This window comes from Cuculus canorus, chromosome 3 (genome assembly GCF_017976375.1).
Source record: "Cuculus canorus isolate bCucCan1 chromosome 3, bCucCan1.pri, whole genome shotgun sequence".
Classification (NCBI taxonomy): Eukaryota; Metazoa; Chordata; class Aves; order Cuculiformes; family Cuculidae; genus Cuculus; species Cuculus canorus.
The window spans coordinates 73,371,576-73,393,695 of NC_071403.1; positions in this window are offsets into that span (position 1 = coordinate 73,371,576).

The following is a 22,120-nucleotide window of genomic DNA, read 5'->3' on the forward strand; positions in this document are numbered from 1 at the left end:
CAGTGTTTTGGTTGAACCAAAATAAGTAGTCCAAAATAAATATTACAGGATTAAAAAATAGAAAAGAAGGAAAATAAGGGCCCAATCTAAGACCTGCTGAAGCCTGTGAGAGCAAGTGATGGAATGAGAAGAAATGACCTCAAGTTGCATCAGGGTAGGTTTACATTGGATACTAGGAATACTGAAAGAGTTGAGAAGCATCAGAAGGGACTGCCCAGGGAAGTGGTGGAGTCTCCATCCCTAGAGGCGTTCAAAAAGCATGTAGGCATGGCACTTTGGGACATGGTTTAGTCAGCACGGTGGTGTTGGGCTGGCGATTGGACTGGATGAGCTTAGGGATCCTTTCCAATCTTAATGATCCAATGATTCTATTCTATGATTCTATTATAGTCTTACTATGTACTTCAATGAGTTGTTTTGGTTTTCTTATTAAAGCCTGGAAAACCAGAAAGATTCAGCCCAGTCCTGGGGTTATTATGTTGCTCATCAATTCCTTCCATCACATGTAGGAGCAGTGCCATTTATACCTCCCTCTCCTGTACACAAAGAAGGAGGTGCTTGATCCTGCCTGGGGATGCCTGCTGATTCTGCCCCTCCTGGAGGCTGCTGGGAAAAGAGGCATTTCAGGTCTTGAAAGACCTGGCACACTGCCCACACAGCTCATCCCATGGGATGCTAAGAATTGGTGATGTTTTTCTCAGAAGCTTATATGGTGATCGCCTCAATCATCCATACCCTGAAACAGAGAGTCACTGACTGGTCTGCAGTAGCAGGCAAGAGGCTCAGTGAAATCATTTACATTCCAAAAGATAAACACACAGGTAAGGATTATAAGCCTTGCTGAAGTCACCTCATTAAGATGACAGGTGGACGGGTTTTATTTTATTATTATTTATTTTTATTGTATTTATTATTATTTCATTTTTATTTTATTATTATTGCTTTGTTAGTGGCACAGCAGATCTTGCACTTTCAGTGCAGGTTTAAATGCTTTACAAGGTATTTGTTTGTTTGGTATCTTGAAGCTGGTGATGGCTAAGATGCAAGAGGAAACAAAGCCTGCTTACCTCTGAGGTAAGTTTTGTTGCATGATTATAGTCAGAGTATATTTACATTCAACTCCTACTTTGTCTGCTGCTTTAAATCATTCTGAAAAACACTGAGTGGATCCAGAGAAACAAATCACCTCCAGAGCTTTTGCACTTTCCAAAGGAAATCAAGAAGCAAGAAAAAATTGTATTTCTTCCAGTACTTAAAGGGGGCTACAGAAAAGCTGGGGAGGGGCTTTTTGTTAGGAAGCGTAGGGATAGGACGAACATGAACAGCTTTAAGCTGAAAGAGCGAAGATTTAGATGAGATCCTAGGGAGAAATGTTTTGCTCTGAAGGTGGTGAGGCACTGGCACAGGTTGCCCAGAGAACTGGTGGATGCCCCATCCCTGGAGGTGTTCAAGGGCAGTTCAGATAGGGCTTTGAGCAACCTGATTCAGTGGAAGGGGTCTGTGCCCATGGCAGGGGTGTTAGAACTGGGTGATCTTTAAGGTTCCTTCCAACTAAAACTATTCTACGATTCTCCCTGCTCATCACATTCTTCTCTTTTCAATAGAAAATATTTGGCCACTAGAAAAGGAGTAATTTCCCATGTTAATAATAGAAGGGGCCTGTTTTCATTTGCATAAGCTGAACCTTTTCGGCTTAACTGAGCATTAGCCATACAAAACAAGTCTGATTTCACCGCTGTAGTGCCCCTGAGCTGCCACGGGTTTCACTGAGTAAAAGACTATTAAGTCCTCTTGAGACTAAGGAGCGAGTGAGACTCTCATTTGCTGTGAGTGTCGTTGGCCCTTCTAAAGTTACAGATATGAATATTTTAAGGAAATAGTGTGGGAGAGCCAGAGGCGTGGACAAGCTTTCAAGCAAGCAGTCACTGAATTCATTATGACAGACAATCCATTGCTCCCCTAAAGAGCAACACTCAGAGGATGCCTTTTTTTAATCTCTTAAACACAATGTCCTGAAAATTCACCCTTACTGAGAGAAATGCCAACCTTGGTGAATCGGAACAGAAGAGAACCCTTGACATCAGTAGTGGTGATGTCAGTTTCATAGATTCTACAAATTGCCACTACAAAGTCTCTGGCTGATTTGCTGTGGTCATTCACAGCACAGCTGCTGTTAGTCTGGGGTTTTAAAAACCACACAGAACAACTGAGTAACCTTCTACTGATAAAGATCCATCTAGAAAATGTGAGAGGTGACCCCCATATTCTTACTGAGATTACTAAGAGTACATTGTCATAAAATTAAAATCTAGAGGATGTAAGAATTTATTTCCAATTTATTTCCTACAATGTTCTGAGTTATGATTCATATAAATAATATTTCCAAGTGATAATGAAGGTACCTGTACGTTTTTAATATGGCAGTCTCAAAGCATTGCTAATATTTATTTATATTTAGATATATTTAACAGAAAGATAAGGACATTTTCTCAGAGGCCAAGGGGAGAAAGGTCTGAGTAATTTCCTGTTTTTCAGGTAACTCATTCTTCCATTGGTTAACTACAAAAAATAAATATCAGCCTAACAGACTGTAAACTTTCTGCTTTGTTTCCTGCTGAGATAGTAACTTCTCTTAACACGTCTTCCAGTGTCAGACTGAGGTTGACAAAAGCCATTAATTTTTCGCTCATTGAGGACACATTCAAACAAGATGACACTAGAGCCCTTGTGTCAACCAGGGCTACCTCCCACAACAAGACACGATCCTGTGTTTCTGCCCAGTGCTGGGCTGGGCATGCTGGAGGGAAGGGGCTCAGAGACGAGCTGTGGAACAGTAGGATTTCTCCATGGGAGGGAAGTTAAGTTGTGATCTGACCTTTCTGCCACGACGCCTTAAAAGCCACCTTCACATATTAGGAATAGCTAATCTATTGCTTGCTATAAACAAGGACCATTCGGATTAAATATGTTTGATCCCAGTATTTAGAAGCTATGCCAATCGCAAGAGCTGGAAAATTTATTCCATATCAGTTTATTCACTCCTAAATCATGACTAACTAGTGCTTCCCTCACCTTTTATGCTGAAGCTGTATAAAATGCCCAGTTTCCCCATCCTCTGAGTACCTTTTCTGTTCCTGGTAAAACATGACATATAGCCTCTTACCTAACCTTGAGTTGACAGGTACTTTAAAGCTTACAATATATCACCCTTCTTAGGACTGAAAATGTGGAGAGTACTCACCTACTTAGGCAAAAAATCTAAGAACAAACTAAATCTACAAGTGCTTCTTCCACTACTTAAACAGGATTTACTTCAATTACGGACAAGGCTGTTACAAGATAAATGCTATCTTAGCAGATAAACCTGAAAGTGATGAAGAATCAATGTCAAAAATTGTTAACATTCGATATGTCCTGTATCTATGTTATTTAATAGAAAATCAGATTTATCAAGGCACTGTTTAAACCTTTTCCCCTCTCTAGCAGTCTTAGCCCGGTTTTCAAAATACAAGATAAAAATGTTTCATGTATCAAATCATAAGAGAATAGAGGAGAAGGGCTGAGAAATTCCAAAAGGTTGTTTATATAAAATGAAAACATGAAGAAATAGGAACAGCAGAGTGTCCTTACAGCCCTAAAACTGTATGTAACATATCTACTGATCCCAGATCTGGAATAGGATCTGTGACCAGGCTGGTTACCTTCAGCTCGGAGGGATCAAAAAACACTAAAATCTACACAAGTTGTTTTACAAAAACAAAATGGGAAAAGTGAACTGTAGGGTCAAAAAAAAAAGTCTATCCATAGTCTTCTTGCAAATATTTCTACCTTCATTAGTCTATTAGTTTATTGGTTTGGAATAAGGACAAATAGCAATTCTACATATACAGCAATTCTACATGTATTCTAACTAGACCTCGCACTGTATTGCATTGCAAAAAGGAAGTAGCAAAAGTATCACAACATCCAATTTAAATATTGAAAGAAAGATGTTTCAGTTTATCTAAGGGCCATGGCAGAGCCATGAGCACCATCTTCTCTGCAGCAAGTCCTTCAAACTTGACCGTCCCAATATGCCTCATTTAGACACATCAGAAGAAGAAAGAAGGCAGGCAGCACAGCTCACTCCAATAGCACAGGGGAACAAGATGGGACCTCTCATAGAGGTAGCATAGCCATGGGATTTCTTTCACTGTCCTAAATGGTTTTCCCCTTCATGTTTTCCTGATGATAACAGATCCATCACTCCCCACCTCTCATTAGACAGCTGGTTTGCTAGCAATCAACAGGCCCCCTATTCAAATTATAAACTATGAATGAAGGTTTATGGTGCTGGACAGTTGACATCTCACAATAAAGAGAGAACAACAACCCTCTTCAAGTTGTATCTTGATATTTTCAGAACTTAAAAAAATACCACACTGCTCTACCTATTTCCTCCAGCTTTATTGCAGGTGGTTGTTGATAAGTAGATCTATGCATTCCCTCTTATTCCAAATGCAATGGGAGGAGACTTATTCTCAGTAATCACAGAATTACAGTATAACCAAGCTGTAAGCAACCACCTGGTTCTCCTGCGATATGGAACTGAACAATCCCCATCCATCTGATTATTGTCCATCTGATCCCACTGGGAAACACTGCACAGAGCTCTGCTGTCCATCCTGGGCTTGCAGCTGCTCTCAGGCACCTCAATAACCTCCAGAGCAACACTTACGGGAACAAACTAACAGATGGGGAAACTCTGCCTGGAGACATTTCTAGCAGAAGCAAAGGAGCTTCTCAGAAAGAGGTGGAAGAAAGTGGACGTCTTCTGGGAGAAACTGGCTTAAGAAGAGCAATGATGGGAATGGGAAAGTCTATTAGATCTGAGAAAAAAAATGAACACATCAGTTTGGGAAGGTTTACCGTTTGGGAAGGGAAGGCTGGATCCAGACTTCGTGCTTTCAAAGTTTGTTTCTCATAAGCTCTGTAAATAGTTTGGACCACAGAACTGTTGAAATGCCTTTCTGTCTTAAAATGTCCCAGAGATACTAAAGCAAAGCAGCACTATGTACTGCAGTAACCAGTATATCTCTTTCTTTCACACACAATTCACAGTTTGGGATTTCACACAGAATATTTAAAAAATGTATTTGTCATCTGTGATCTATTAAGCCTTCCATCTACAGCAAGCTAATGAGATTTTTGGAAAATTATGCCAGTTACCAGCTACATCCAGAACAAGAGACAGTGAATTATACCCTAAGGTGCATTCACATATATAGCACACGCTGCTTGGATTAGATAGCACAACAGGAAGAATTTGCTGAGATATCATGGTGCCATGCCCAGAATATATCATTTTCTGAGACATAATTGATGAAGGAGGTCATTGGCCTTTTCTCACAGATGTAAAAGGAAAATCTTCCCCAAATTTTTATTTTTAAAAGAAAGTGGGATTGGTCTAATACAGACCTAAAAATCCAAAATAGACCTAATAGATCTGAAGAAGATCCAAAGAAGATCCAAAATAGACCAGAGGGTTGGGGGATTCACACAAAGCAGAGTAAAGAAGCGGGGAAAGAGAGCAGGCAAGCCACAGATACCCTACCACAAAACTGAAAGCAAGATACACATATAATGAGGCTGGATAAAATGACCAGCCTTTTGTCTGCCAAGCACATAGACAGAGGAATAAGAAAACCTCTGATGCAAACTCCTGTTAACTCTTCCATGCCCCAACAAGGGCTTGCTGCTTTACAGCTCTGTGTTGTACAGGGATGACTCAGTAAGTTCAAGCCAAAAGGCCAGCAAAAGCCAGGGGCTGGTAGGCTAGCAGCCAGAAATCACAGAATCACAGAATCACCAGGTTGGAAAGGACCCGCTGGATCATCGAGTCCAACCATTCCTAACACTCCCTAAACCATGTCCCTAAGCACTTCATCCACCCTTTCCTTAAACACCTCCAGGGAAGGCGACTCGACCACTTCCCTGGGCAGCCTCTGCCAGTGCCCGATGACTCTTTCTGTGAAGAATTTTTTTCTGATATCCAACCTGAACCTCCCCTGGCGGAGCTTCAGGCCATTCCCTCTTGTCCTGTCCCCTGTCACTTGGGAGAAGAGGCCAGCTCCCTCCTCTCCACAACCTCCTTTTAGGTAGTTGTAGAGAGTAATAAGGTCTCCCCTCAGCCTCCTCTTCTCCAGGCTAAACAACCCCAGCTCTCTCAGCTGCTCCTCATAAGACTTGTTCTCCAGCCCCTTCACCAGCTTCGTTGCTCTTCTCTGGACACGCTCCAGAGCCTCAACATCCTTCTTGTGGTGAGGGGTCCAGAACCGAACACAGTATTCGAGGTGCGGTCTCACCAGTTCCGAGTACAGAGGGAGAATAACCTCCCTGGACCTGCTGGTGACCCCATTTCTGATACAAGCCAAGATTCCATTGGCCTTCTTGGCCACCTGGGCACACTGCTGGCTCATGTTCAGTCGGCTGTCAACCAGCACCCCCAGGTCCTTCTCTTCCGTGCCGGCTCTCCAGCCACTCTTCCCCCAGTCTGTAGCACCGCATAGGGTTGTTGTGCCCCAATGTTGCAGGAGGAGGCACACATGGTGAGCAGCCATCTCTTTGAAGCAGTCATGGAGCTTCACAGGAGGGCTGCTCCAAGACCTGCCATGGAATGCCAAGAGAGACCATGCCTAGCCCTCTCTCCTGAGACCACACACCCTTCTCTGCACACGGCCACTGCCAGACAAAGGGTCAACAACAGCCCCTTCTCAGAGAGAGGATATGCCAAGCCCAGGCACCAAGGAATGTTTAATCCTATTTTTACCCTTAAACCGTGTTGCCTTGCTTGCAGAACTGCCTTGGAGGTGGGTTGATAGGGCAGGAAAACAAGCAGAACCACACATTAAATTAGTCATGTTTTCCTCAAATTCCTTTGAATTCTGTCACTCTTCATTCCTGAGGAACTCGCAAAGCTGTAACACAGTACAGGAACTTAGCCACCAGGTTAAAATAGTTATTTCAGTCAAATTGCTGGCAGTGGAAAAGGCCCTGTCCATCTCAGTAGAAAATAGGTACATCTGAGGTGGTTCTAGGTGTTCTTACCGTAGATGCTTGTTGCATCTGTTCTATGTGCACAGCTTAGTTCTCAATATTTCAGCTACAACTCTGTGGGATGTCAAGTACTAAACTTGGTGCTAAAGTAAGTAAAAAATCTACAATTTAATGTTAATATTCCATTGTGAATGATAATGCCTTTTAACTATGTATCCAACCATTTCCTAGATTTGGCACCTCCTCCCAAATAAGAAGTGATAGGATGAGAGGAAATGGGCTCAAGATGTACCAGAGGAGGTTTAGATCGGATATTAAGACAAAATTCTTTACCAAAAAAGTGATGAAGCATTGCAAAAGGCTGTCCAGGGAAGTGGTGGAGTCTCCCTCCCTGGAGGTGTGTAGATGTGGCGTTGTGGGTCATATTTTAGTAGGCACAGTGGTGTTAGACTGTATAATCTTAGAAGTCTTTTCCAACTTAGTTATTCTGTGATTCCGTTAGCAAAAAAACCATTCAAAATTAAAATGTTGTCTTCTGAGCATGGAGACTCTCCCCTGATCCTCTGCTGTCAGGCTGTGCCTGGCAGCTTCCACAGCCTTGTCCAAATGCAACATTTCCACTTTCCTTCTTCTTCTTGATTTAGATTGACCGAATGGTTTTTAATCTCTCTGTGGAGTATGATCCTGTGAAATGTTTTATGACCACATAAGGATGAAAGAGAAGCTGGTCTTATCTGGTTTACAGTTCAGAGAAGAGCAGCAAGAAACCTTTACCTCTCCAGCACTTGGAATAAAAAAAAAACATGGGAAGATTTGCAGTCTGCTCCTTGCTGCTTGGTGTTTTCTGTCTCTCTGTTGCTTTGGAAGGATGAATAGATAAGCAGTGAGCTCTGAAATAGCAGATGGACTCTGGAACAGACTGAGACTTCTCATCTGCTTGGTCTATTGCCTCTGGAGGAACTAGAGGATTGCAGGCCAGCTTGGCATCTGCTGATGTCTCCCAAGAGATGAATATTGTTGAAGAAATAGCACAGATCTTCAACAAATTTATTATTCAACTCATCCGCTTCTGCTCTTCATCTGGGTATTGTAATAACACTATATATGTGTTACTTTGTTCCCAGAAATAGCATTCTCTTTCTTCATCCCAGTTGCAATGCTATTTCCATAGTACTTTTCTGATAATTTAGGCAGTCTCAGCACATGCAGTTATGCCCTTTTGTTGATAAAAGTACCATCAAATCACATAGCATTTATATAACATTAGGATACACAGAACTTCCAGATTACACACTCACTACACAGGCTCCCAATACAGCTTCACCATCCAAATAACAAACACAGCCTCCAACATCCCTGAATCACCAGGATCTTAGCTCAGCCCAGGTGATTTTACTACAATAACTGTGGGCACAAAGAGCCTACACAGAAAACATATTTGCTATAAATGGTGAAGTTACACAGAAAAGTTCTATGGATTTCATGGAAGCATAGAATGGCTTGGGTTGGAAGGGACCATGAAACCCATCCAGTTCCAAGCTACCTGCCGCGGGCAGGGACACCTTCCACTGGATCAGGGTACTCAAAGCCTCATTTAGCCTGGCCTTGAACACTTCCAAGGATGGAGCATCCATCCTTCTCTGGGCAACCTGTGCTAGTGATTCACCACCCTCGTAGGAAAACATTTTTTCCTAATATTTCATCTAAATCTCCCTTCTTTCAGCTTAAACCATTACCCCCATCCTATCCCTGCACTCCCCGACAAAAAGTAGTTTTAGGTTGTGCTCTTAATGATAAATTAAACCCCAAAATGGGGTGTTCACAAATAGAAGCATTTCTTCCCAATATCAAATCTTAATCTAAATTTCAGTAGACACTATCTGTTTCTCTTGCTAGCTGCAACAAGTCTAGAAAACAGTAAATAAGTAATTTATGAAGTGGCACACTTCTGCCATAATTCACTCTGGAGGCATGACCTCATTACTCAGGAAAGCTTTAGTGTCTTCTGTCCAGATGGTGTTCCCTGGTCTGTCATGGAGATGGACACATTTCACACAGATGTACAGTGCTTTTTAAGACAGAGTGGGTAAAAGAATCAGACTGAGCACTTGCTGGTTTTGGCAGGAAGCTGTAGTTGAAGTGAATGCTCCACATGTGTGTTCCCTCATCTTTATAAAAATGCTCTATTAGAAATCTAGAGGTTTTCAAAAGGAATAGAAAGAGGAGATCGTATTGAAGAATTTGTGAAAAACGTAAGAGTACTGACAGAAAATACTGGTGGATCCTCACTAAGAGTCAAACAGGTAACTTTGTTGACACAATTAAGGTTCTGGTGGTTTTTTGGTATAAGAGATGAGAACTTTCTACTTTTGATCTTACCCCCTTTCAGTAAATCATTTCTGATCATACTCAGAATCCATGTATAACCCGTGATCTCAAGTCAACACGTGGTAAAAGAACAATCTGGCTAACTTGACCATAAACATGTCCCAGTTGAAATAAGTCTATGTTAAATTATGTAGTACTCTTCATGCACAACATCAGCTTTCCTTCAATCCGTGACCCCAGAGGGTACAGTTTTTCATAATGCTTACAAGAAGAAAAGCTTTTAAGGAATAGCAGTACTTAAAAATGTCCAAATGTCTTCACTATTTTAGAGTTATCTGAGTTTTTACGTATTATTCCTGCTTTCCAAAATAAACAGGAAGTGTAAAAGGTAGTTAAATAGTTTATAGAAGTATAAAATAAAAATTTTAGTTTTATAAAAGGTATAAACATGTAGGAGTAGAAAATCAAGAGCGGTGTATAAAATTATATTAATAGCAGGTAACATTTATCATATAATGATGACCATTAAACCCAGGAGAAGAAACTGCCTCTGTAAAGAGAGTTTTCCATTGAACAATCAACATGGTACAGCCCACAAATGCACTTCTTTAACAGCATAGAAAGGGACATTGGTAGATTGCATCTTATTTTAAATTTGCACCAAAATTCAGTGGAGAAGTCATTATAGACATAAGGGTTCATAAAAGAGCCTGATAATACTAATCAAATATAGAAACTAAACCAATTTTAACAGGTGAGCTCTAGTTTGATATTCAAATACGTTGGTGTAGCAATGAAAAAACTAATACTGGAGAAAGCAGACAGATTAATGTGCATTATTTTTTTCCCTAACTTTCCTCTAAGCTCGTTACCTAAAAGGTATCAAAAGTCTCTGAATACTTAAGGAACATAGGTAGATGAATTGCTCAGGGATAGGGTTTAGTAGTGGACAGGCATGGTTGGACTTGATGATCTCAAAGGTTTTTTTGCAACCAAACAATTCTATGATTCTATAAAGTAGTTCTAATGCTATGTTTGAAATATCTTTTATTTGACTTGGCCTGTGCATCTAAAATAACTCGGATTAGTGGGAAACAATCTCTCTACATACTTAAGAAAACTGTTGTGCAATGGCTACAGCACTGGAACTTGAGTCATTGTGATCCATGATAAAATCCTCCCCCTCTGCACCAGGAAGTAGAGCTGGGCAAAACCATTTCAGTTCATCAAAACTCACAGTTCTGGAGAAAATGTAATCATAGAATGATTTGGGTTGGAAGGTACCTTAAATATAATCCAGTTCCCATTGCTCTGCCATGGTCAGGGACACCTTCCACTAAGTAAGTATGACTAAAACCAGTAGTGGTAGTACAACTTGGAAGAAATTAAACTAATCGCGTTTTTTCTTGCAATTCATGAAATAGTTTGAAAATAAGTGAAGGCGATTTTAGAGAAGTTTCATGATTTTCCCCTTTAAGATGTCACAATGGTTTATAGTGATATTTGAAAGCAATATTTCAACTTGATATTCCAAAACAGTGTCAGTTTGAAATAGATCTATACCTTTAAAAACACAAAATTCGACTTAAATCACAGAGTCATTGAGGTTGGAAAGGACCTCTAGAATCATCAAGTCTAGCAGCAAGGCCAACATCACCATGCCTATTTAGCCAAAGGAATGCAGAAGAAGAAAAAGCTCACTTTTAATATATGAATATACCAGTTCACGACAAAAAGATTTTTAAAAGATCAAATTATTTGAAATTGTTTTGCTTTACAGCTGTGCTATAATGTCCATGTTCTTTGGATTCTGGATATTTTGGGGTGATATTTTTAAGAATATTGATCTTTTCTTTCTGAATTTATTCATTTACTTAGAAAATTATTCCTGAGTTATAGAACAACTATCTTTCCTGTTAAAAAATGCATTATATAAATGCAAGAGTAAAGACAAAAGTAACATTTAAAATACATAACACTGATGACTAGTATCTGAACAAAAAAAAAAGGAATTTTTTATCATAAAGTCTAATTTTAAATTATTTCTCTAAAGGTATATTACTTCAGGTAGAATTATTGTTTTAGTTATTATCTTGCTTTATAATTGCATAGCCTAGCCGAACTTATACACTCACAAAGCCTTCTGTAGTGGGAAACTTTTTATTCTTTCTATTATCCTTTTTCCTCCTACAGAGTTCATATTGTGCAAAAAGTTATTGAGACATTACTAATTTTACTGGAAATAGCAAAAAGTTCATGTTTTATTAAGCAAAAGTATAGGGTTTAAATGTTCAGCTGAAAACAATGTATTTGTGTGCATGCAAAACTAATATTTGACTCTGCCAGCTATTTTTCTGGTTTTAAAATGTGGATAAGGTTACTGACCTTTGACATAAAAAAAACCATAATTAACTAGATAGTCGCACTAGAACATCAGCATTCAGTCCTTTGCCTCAAACATGAAACAAGGTTGTAGTGAGGTGGGTGTTGATCTCTTCTCCCAAGTAACAAGTGATTGGATGAGAGGAAATGGCCTCAAGTTGTACCAGGTGAGGTTCAGAATGGATATTATGAAACATTTCTTCACTGAAAGGGTTATCAGGCACTGGAACAAGCTGCCCAGGGATGTGGTTGAGTCACCATCTTTGGAAGGATTTAAAAGATGGGTAAAGTGCTCAGAAATATGGTTTAGTAGTGGACAGATATGGTTGGACTCAATGACCTCAAGGGTCTTTTCCAACCAAGCAATTCTATGATTCTATGATAACATTCTCATTTAAATTTGGCTGTCAGCTAGCTCAGACACACATTTTTATAGACTAGGACTGACACCTTTCAAATATTTGTTCCAAGCTACAGCAAAGAATTATTATCTTTGTCAGAAGAGAGAGAGAGATACGATTCTTTAGCTACTAAGAATTTGTTCTCTAAGAGCTCAAAACACAAAATATGACAGCCTCCTATCCTTGTCCAAAAGTCAATAATTAAAAAAGGATACACATCCCTTTCTTCTTTCCAATTTTTTGGCAAAATGACTTGTAGAATTACATACTCTCTGTTTGTAAACATCTGTCACTTTCTTTCATTATATTTTCCTTTTCCTTAATTTGTTTAGGATCTACATTAAAAAATACCTATTTCAACCAATGCTTTAGAGCTCTGACATGCAAAGCATCCGAGCCAATGCATCTCTGTCAACACACAAAAATTCCCCAGGGTACGTGAGCTAATGACTCACACTGCCATTCCTCAACAAATACCAGTTCCGGTAGTGCCTTTCCCCACTCCGCAGCTCACAAAGAACCGTAATCTCTCATCATGCTCTGCTAAAATATATATATATAATAGAAAAATAGTTCAAAGCATAAAAATATATGACTCAAAACTCCATGAGAGTTTTTACACCTTGTACAATTTATTTACCATTGGGAATCCAGGTTCAGCACCTCAATTGACCGTAAAGACATAGAAAGAGAAAACAAGTGCCTTAATTTTTAATTCAGAAGCCGTCATTTTACACTACACCTGACCAACAGGAGAGCATCAAAGAACCAAGCAGAATACTGGATCCATGCTCCAGCCAAGATACATAGCTAATACATTAATTATATCTACCACTTTTAGAAAGCAGGAGGCTCTTGCCTTAGAAAGAAAATAAAAAAAATTGTTGTGAGAGAGGAGGCAAAAACTTTTAAACTGTCTTCAAGAATCTCAGCTTTCATCAGAGAAGAAAAACTAGTTTAGAATTAGGAAAACCTTTTCTGAGGAAACCGAACTGTTATCTCTGATGCAGAAGTGCTCTCAAGTCCCCAAAGACCTTGAAATGTTTACCTTAACAATAGGCTGCCCTATATCTTTGAAAACATTCACTGTTTATTTGAGGCATGAAAGAAAGGAAAACATGCGTTATATCAGAACATTAGGCTTAAGAAAGGTTAGAAGTAAATGACGCAGAGGGTTAGGCAAGCAGGGAGAAAAGATGTTATCAGCACCAAGTGAAGATGGAAGGGAAGTCAACAAAATAACCAATGTTTTTCAGCTCAGAAGTCTCGGAAATACTTAGAAGTAGCTGAGCTCTGTGTGTGCACATACGTGAGTACTGCAACAGCCATGTGGAAGGTGCTGTGTTGCCTGATGATGTCAAGGGCATTCCAGAAAATGCAATTCACTGAGGAAACTTCTCCCCAACTCATATAGCAAAAACTACTAATACATTTTTTATCACATTTCAGACAAAAATACAAACTGAAGACAGTCTAATGATGACCTGACACAGAGCAATCAAATGAGGCTTGTTACAAACTCTGCACAGAGAGAAGGATGTAGTAGCCACCCTACAGAAAGGCTAAGAAGAACCTTTCCAGAAAGCCAGAGACCCGTGCTCTGCTTGCCCAAAACTTGGTAAGCCTTTTCAGAGCATTTTGACTTTTACTTCAAAGGCAGATACAAAAAGTTTAAGCAATAGCAAGGATTTTATGCAGGATGTGATATGAACTCCCATGGTTTCAGAATGGGAGATTCCCACTGAGGTTTTAAGTGGGAAAAGGGCATACGTGTTGAATTTGAGCCACTGCAGTGACTGGGACAAACTACTCAAATGAAGGGTTGCAAGCCAGTTCTTACTTCACAGTGATTTATTTCATTTATAGAATGATTTGGGTTAGAAGAGACCTTAAAGATCATTCAGTTCCAAACTCCTTTCATAAGCGGAGACAACTTCCACGGCATCAGGTCTGTACTTTTACACCACTTTATGCTTGCAAAAAATTACTGATGGGGATTTTGTGCTCATCTGATAACACAGATCAAACCTCTTTCCCTTTGTGACCCTCAGAGACTTATAGTCCCTACAACTGCTCTGTTTTCTACCTTGCTTTTTCCTTTTATCGTACCTGGAGTCACTCAAAATAGTGCAGTGTTTACAATGATGTGCTGGAGATTTTCAAGTCTCTCTCATGAAACATTATTAATAATTCATAATAATATAATAAATCATTTACGTTTCTGTAGAAGGATTTATCACACTGTCTTGTCTGAATCTCTTCTCTTTCCAGGTCCTATTTGTCATACACAAACACCTCTGGCTAAACTCAACTGGAAAATGTGTTTCTGCCAGTCAGACCTGAGGAAGCGTGAGTGCTCCCTGATGACACGATTGTTTTTGTAGGGTAAACTCTTCACTACTGCAAAACTTCTTGAGGAATACTTGCTGAAGCTAAAAACCCTAGCAAAGATTGAAAGCTCCGTAACTGAAAAACAAGGGAATAAAATAGTCTTCTAGTTATGGATGGCAGGCACATGCAGAGGGTCTAACTGAGCATCGGTAGCAGTTAGGTTGAGAACATTGCAGATAAGTATAAAGAAAGTTTCTTTACTTCCTATCAAGAACTCAGCATTGGCCCCTTCTTTTCAATGTGTTTGATGGAGCAATGGTTTATTGCTGAAGAACTTTTCAGCCTCTATTAGAATAAAAGAATCCAGATCACCTCTCCAAAAACCCTGTTTTCATTGTGTAACACCCCTCTTTGTGAGACACAAGAACCAGTCTACAGAAGTCCTAAGCAACTCCAGGTCTTGCTGGCTTCACACAGGGTTGTGACTCTCTGCTTCTGACAGCAAGACCCACAAGGAATTTATTTTAGGTTTTCTATTAAACACAGACCATTGAAAATGGGGCTCATAGTCAATCGTTTTTTTTCTTTCCATCCACTTAATAATCAGCCCAGAGTACTGCCACAATGATGACTGCTTTGACCTTGATCCACACTTTAATCTTTTGAGCACCACATAGATTGCCATTGAGTCACCAGCTGAACTGGCAGCAGAGTTTAAGCCAAGTACTGCGCTGTGAAAGAGGACAGACAACTCCCATGGCTGTTGGACTGAAATAAAAATACCAACATTCTCTCACCAGCTCTCCTCAGCTGAATGGGATTCAGCAAAATACTACCTTCATTCAAAATACTGATTTCTTTAAATTGTTACCCAGAGCTCAGTTTTTATTATTGCTATTCCGCAACACCATGCTTTCTTTAAAAGAATATTTGTTACTTATCCTCTGCTCTTGTAAGCTCATATTCTCCAATCTCAGTTTGTCTCTGAGGCTTATCTTGATATTGTAGGAAAAATCAATAGGTGTCTGCATTTTGCCAAGGCACAGTGGCTATTCCCCCGAACAAACTCACAGTAAATTGGGTATTCCTGCCTTCCTTGCAGAAGTGACAACAAAGCATATACTGAAATTCCACTGGAATCTCCAACTCAGTATTTGAAGGCTGAAGGTCTTTCTCAGGGATGGACTGAACTAACACACCTGAACACATTTTTCTTCACTTTGCTCTCACACTAGGTAACCTCATCTGACGCTATGGTGCCACGTCTTTCCTTTCATTTAGCACTGTGCTCGCAGCAACTTAACCAGCTCCGTAAAAAGGGTTGAGCACTGGAAGACAGCACTGGCAGGTAAGAGGAATGAAGGACGGAACATTTCAACAAAACTCCAGGAGGTGCAGTAATGCTGAACGCTCATCACATTGTCATCTTGCCTGTCACTCCTAAGTCAGTAATAGAAATCAATTTCTATATGAAACCATCAGAGCCTTGAGAGAGCCTGAATAATGTTGCGGGTGTTGGATGTCCTTTTTTTTTAAAAAAAAAGTTCTCTCACTGCAATTTTTAACAACATGGGGAGTTCTCAGGTCTGCACATAAGGTCTGACTTCTTTTTGCACACAATATAAAAATTCAGTTACTCTGAGGCCTGTTTAAAGAACAGAATTTGAAAGCTTCAGCACAAATTCAAGTGGTGTTCAAGATGGATAATATACTTCAGTCACTAAAGTGCGCATATCCAAAATACTGCTCTACTCAACAGAGCAATCAAGCCCTTCTGCATGAACTCAGCAGGGCTGCTCTCCAGTTTTCTGGCTAAGAGGTCAGATGTTACCCCTATTTCCCAGTATTACAGGAAAGCTTAGAAACCAGCAGAATTTTTTTTTTTTAAAAAAAGCTTTATGCAGACTGTAGCAATTGTTAGAATAGTACATAATTTGAAAAGACAGAATTAGTGACAACAGCATTGGGGTAATAAATACACTAAACACTTTTGTTGGCCCTTAAATTATTTATAAATAAAAAATATATTGAGTCCATGATTTCAATTTATAGCATATACAATAGTATGTCTGTTTTTTATCTAGTCCCTTAGCTGGAAAACATAAACAGGAAGCGTTGATCATGATGGATTTTTACTACATGTTTATTTCAATGAACTGAGAAATATCAGAAAACTACTACTTTCTGGCTGATGCACAATCTTGTTTCCTTCTGCCTCTAATGTAAAAATGAAAAAGCTGAAGCACTTAAACACCTTAAGAACATATATCGAAATCCCAGCAGTACTTTGGTCTTTCTGCATTGCTGTGGAATGTAGCACTGAATTGCTTTCTGATTTTAAGGCAATTAACCCAATCATACATGAAGAATGAAGTCTTAGCAAGATAACATGGTCCATTTTAAAGAGCTATAAAAACATGACACCATCCCTGAAACAGATTTAGCTGTGTCCTTCTCAATACATCACAACAGCAGCTGAAAATCAGCTGCTGAAGTTGGTTCCTTCTTGTGAACATGCAATACAAAACTAAAGGTGATTTAGCCCCATCCCAAGAGCAGCAAACCGACTTTCAATAAAATCATACCTCATTCTGTACTTTCCAGACCTCACTCTTCAATAGGCAGCCTGTGTATGTGTCCACAGGTGTCTCAGTTTGGTTTACATCCTAAATTTATCACTCTTTCATCCACGTGTCTACAGTCTCATTCAAGCTACCTATGATTATGTATCTTCTCCTCCCAAGTAACAAATGATAGGATGAGAGGAAATGACCCCAAGTTGCGCTAGAGGGGGTTTAGATTGGATGTTATGGAAACTTTCTTTACTGAAAGAGTGGTAAAGCATTGGAACAAGCTTCCTGGGGAAATGGTAGAGTCTCCATCCCTAAAGGTGTTCAAAAAAAGTATAGATGTGACCCTTTGGGACATGGCTCATTAGGCATGTTGGTATTGTGTTAATGGTTGGAGATTGGACTTAATGATCTTAGAGGTCTTTTCCAACCTTAACAAATCTATGATTTTACCCTTCATCGATACTACAGATCTAAGGCATTGCTTAACATTCACAAAAAGCTATTTAACTACCACTCATACAGACATTAAAACCTTGCCTGGGATTGCTAGATTCACTGCCTATATTGTCTGTATATATAGAAATGAGAGCTCACTGTCAAGTTTTCAATCCCAAACACTGCAGAAAGGTTATCAGATGGGCAACAGAGTATAGGTGCCTGTAGGACCCAGTTTACCAAGCAATAATCCAATGAAGCCACTTAAATAACAGAGAACTCAAAAGAGGTTTCTACGTACATGAAAATATAGGCAGAATTTAAGACTGCCACATTTTTAGTTCATTTTAAATGAATATTGACATCTTGCTGCTCTACCCATCACAATAAATCTTGAATGAAATATAAGGATGACGAGAAGGTAAAGGTGTCTGTATAGGACAGCCAAGAGCAGATGTCTATCCATCATATCACATTGAACACAGTTTTTCTTTTGTTAAGTACGACACACGATGAAGGAAGTACACCCAGCTTGATCAGAGGTACGAATACAGATAAAGGATATTAATGCTGAAACAGGGAATTTTTTTAAATTTTTTTTTCCACCAGAAATAGTATTTTTTTAAAGCAAAAAGGGTAACAGGATTGATCAAAGCAACAGACAATATACCAGAGATCTCTCATGTCTTTGAGCAACATCTTTCTTACAGTTCAAAAGGAATTGTTGGATGTTTTCAATACCATATTCCTCTAAGCATGGCTTTCCTTTAAGTGTTTTGAATTCAAACAAGTAAGAAGTACTGTGAATACAGTTCTGCTCTGTTTGCTTCCCAAACATACAGGGCAATAGAAAGTAAATTAATGCTAAGGAAAACTCAATTATCACTACATGCTCTTTCCCCATATTTTGTTTAGTTACATATATTTATTCTGTAATCAGTGATAACAGCGTAGTTAATTAGAAAAACGTTTGGTTCACAATATTGCCTCTGTCACGCTTGGGAGGATTGCAAATGGTTTAAGAAGGAAAAAAAGCTACTGGCCTACAGTTAGAACTGTATTCACTTAGAATTATTCAGTGGGTATTATGTTCTCAGGTGTAATTTACTTAAAAAAGTGTTTACTGGACAACAGAACAACCTCATGGACCAAATTTAGTCTGGGACTTTTGAGGTATTTTTTACCAGAACTGTTCTGCAGATGGTCAGGTTTAAGCACAAGCACCCAGTTCTTGTCAGAACAAGCACCCAGATCGCAAGGATCAGGCACACGCAGAATCATCTCCTTTCCTCATCAAGGACCAGCCAAACCTGAAAGCAAATACTGACTACATCCTTCATGACAAGCTTCTCTCAGCCATGCTAACTGCTGCCAACTGACAGTCACCAATGGAACAGTTTGCCCAAATAAGTTCTGGATGTCCCGTCCCTGGAGTTCAAGGCCAGATTAGATAGGACTTTTAGCAACCTGATCCAGTGGAAGGTGTTCTTGCCCATGACAGGGGGGTTGGAACAGGATGGGCTTTAAGGTCCCTCCCAACACAAATCATTCTATGATTCTATCAACTGGAAGATCTTTAATCTTGTCTACATATCAAGATGCAGTTACATCATTCCTTTTGCTGCTGCTACTAGTTTTATTTTACTTCAGCTGCTCTTCTTTCCACTAAAGCTAATGCTACAAAAATAACATTGAGAAATATATACATGTCAATCAAGTGGATTCGAATCATATATTATAGAATTGTAGGATCAAAAAATGGTCTGGGTTGGAAGGGACCTTAAAGGTCATTCAGGTTCAACTCTCCTGCCATGGGCAGGAACACCTCCCACTAGACCAGGATGCTTAAGGCTCCATCAAGGCTGGGCTTGAACACTTGCAGGGAGAGGGCATCCACAACTTCCCTGGGCAATCTGTGCCAGTGCCTCACCATCCTCATCATGAAGAATTTCTTCCTAACTTGTAATCTAAGTTTTCCGCCTTCCAATATAAAGTCATCCTCCTTGCCCTATCACTACATGACCTTGTAAAAAGTCCCTCCCCAGCTCTCTTACAGAATCATAGAATGAATCATATTCATTAAACAATATTTGTCCAGCTTATCGTTCCATTGATAAAAACTTAAAAAGTATGAACAAGGATATTTTCCAGCTTACCCCAATACAAGGCATGGAATAGCACAATTATTGAGCGCTGTTCAAATACCAATTGTTACTATTCGTTATTCTAATTTGCCAAAGTCAGGGTTAGCACATACACCAATAGGCAACAACACTTGCTACTATTTATTGGACTGTAAACTCCAATGAATTCCACTAAATGTTTCTTTTGATTATGTATTACCACTGATATTTGCTCACATGAATACCCATTAACAGAATGCCACCTGTGTGGACAAAAACAATAGTGGTCCCACTTATTCAGCACACTGTATATCCAGACATACTGGCAAAGCCCAGTATACAATATTGGTGGACTTATTCATTTTGATGCTGTACTGTTTATGAGAAAACCAGTACAAAGAAGCTAGAGTACAAAGGCATTTATTTAGTTATTTGCAAACTTCAAGAAGTAGTGAAATATAATAATGACCTCAGTTGAGATTGAGTTGAAATTGAGATTTCAAAACCAGGAGTAGTTTGATTTTGTATGTATCATCACTTCAAGCAGAAGAGAGTTGTGGCTTCAGCAGCTTTAAAGCTTTATTTACCTACAGTCAAGAGCAAAATTTGCTAATTGCACGCAAAAAAAAAAAAGCATGATGAATCAAGATTTGCTGTTTAGTTTCTTGATCTAAAGCATTCTGTATTGTCAAAAGGACATGGGCTTTAGAGGAAAAAATATAGATAATGAACAGTGTCTTTGGAAAAGTACAAATGGATATAATCTCAATAATCTCCAATATAATCACTCTCTGATACACTTAGAACAAACAATGCCACCGTAATGCAAATTGCGTTGCTTTCCACCTCAGAGATGGAAGAACAACTTCAAAAGGTTTGGATAAGTTTCTGCCTTGATTCTTAACATAAACCTCTTGAACAATATTCAATATAAACAAAGCCAACAGATAATATCATCCAGCCTTTTTTCTAGTGGTATTTCTTCTATTTATCTTTTCAGCTTAGTATTAGTAAAAGAATACCCTTTACTTAGTAAATGAAGTTAAAGTTATATCAATAATTGATTTTTCAGTTTGCTGGGTTAGCAAATGAAGTTACACCTTCTGGACAACTGGAAATGGAAATGTTCTTCCCTTCTGGTACTTCTATCACTCTCCCTCCCGCAAGCATTTTGAGCTAAATGAAACAATTTACATTGCTTTGCTTTGCAATTTTTATGAGGCCAAAGGAAAAATTTTCAAAACTTCCATTAATAAAAAAAATCCTTCATTTATAAAGTAATTTTTTTTATTATTTTCCTGGATATTTTAATTTTCTTGTTTAGTCTCTTTTTTTTTTTTTCCTTTTTGACAGCTTTTGTGTGTGTGTGTGACAGGAATGAGCACTAAACAGCATAACTGGTGATAGCTTCATATAATCTAAAAGCTATAAATAATTTAACAGGAAAAAAAAAGGTTTATGAAGCTCTTTCACAGTCTTTTAATTACAACTGGGCAAAACAGAGGAGAGGTGAGGAATTTGGAACATGATTATTTTATAAACAAAGCAACAACAACAACTGTACTCAATTTCTAATGAAGAGACTCCACTCATTTTCCAATTTGTTTGGGTCCTCATATCTTTGCAAGGGCTGTCACCCAAAATGCAGTAAGTGTTTCTTCCCAGAAAAATGACCTTTATGCTAGCATGCATGATTTGCATAGTAAAGGCATTTTATGTATATTATTTACTGATCCCTTGGCAGCCTAAGGACTGCCACTGGACTGTACGCAATAAAGCAGAAATTGAAAGCAATCGTTGGAGTTTGTAGCATTAAAGGCACAGATCCTGAACAGAGATACTTTTTTGGCAGTAGGAGGAGATCATATTTCACCAATTGAGACATATATCATTTTCTTTTCAGTAGATGAAAAGTTCAACATGAGCCAACAAAGTGTGCTTTCAGACCAGAAAGTCAACCATATCATGGGCAGCATCCAAAGAACTGTGACTAGCAGGGTGAGGAGACCTCTCCACTCTCATGAAACCTCACCTGGAGTCCCGCATTCAGTTGCGGAGTTCTCAGCACAGGAAGGACATGGATCTATTGGAGAAATTTCAGAGGAAGGCCATAAAGATAGACAGAGGGCTGGAGCACCTCACATGTAAGGACAGGCTGAGAGTTGGACTTGTTCAGCATGAAGAAGAGAAGGCCATGGGAAGAACTTAGAGCAGCTTTCCAGCACTTAAAGTGGTTCTACAGGAAAGCTGGGGAGTGGATCTTTATCAGGCAGTTCAGGGCTATGACTAGGGGAAACAGTTTTAAGTTAAAGAGGGGAGATTTAAGTTATATGTTTGGAAGAATATTTTTCCTGTAAGCATGGTGAGGCTCTGGCACAGGTTGCCCAGAGAAGCCATGAATGCTCCACCCCTGGAGGTGTTCAAGGCCAGGTTGGATGATCCAGATGAAGTTGTCCCTGCCTACGTCAAGGGAGTTGCAAATGGATGTTTTTTAAGGTCCCTTCCGACCCAA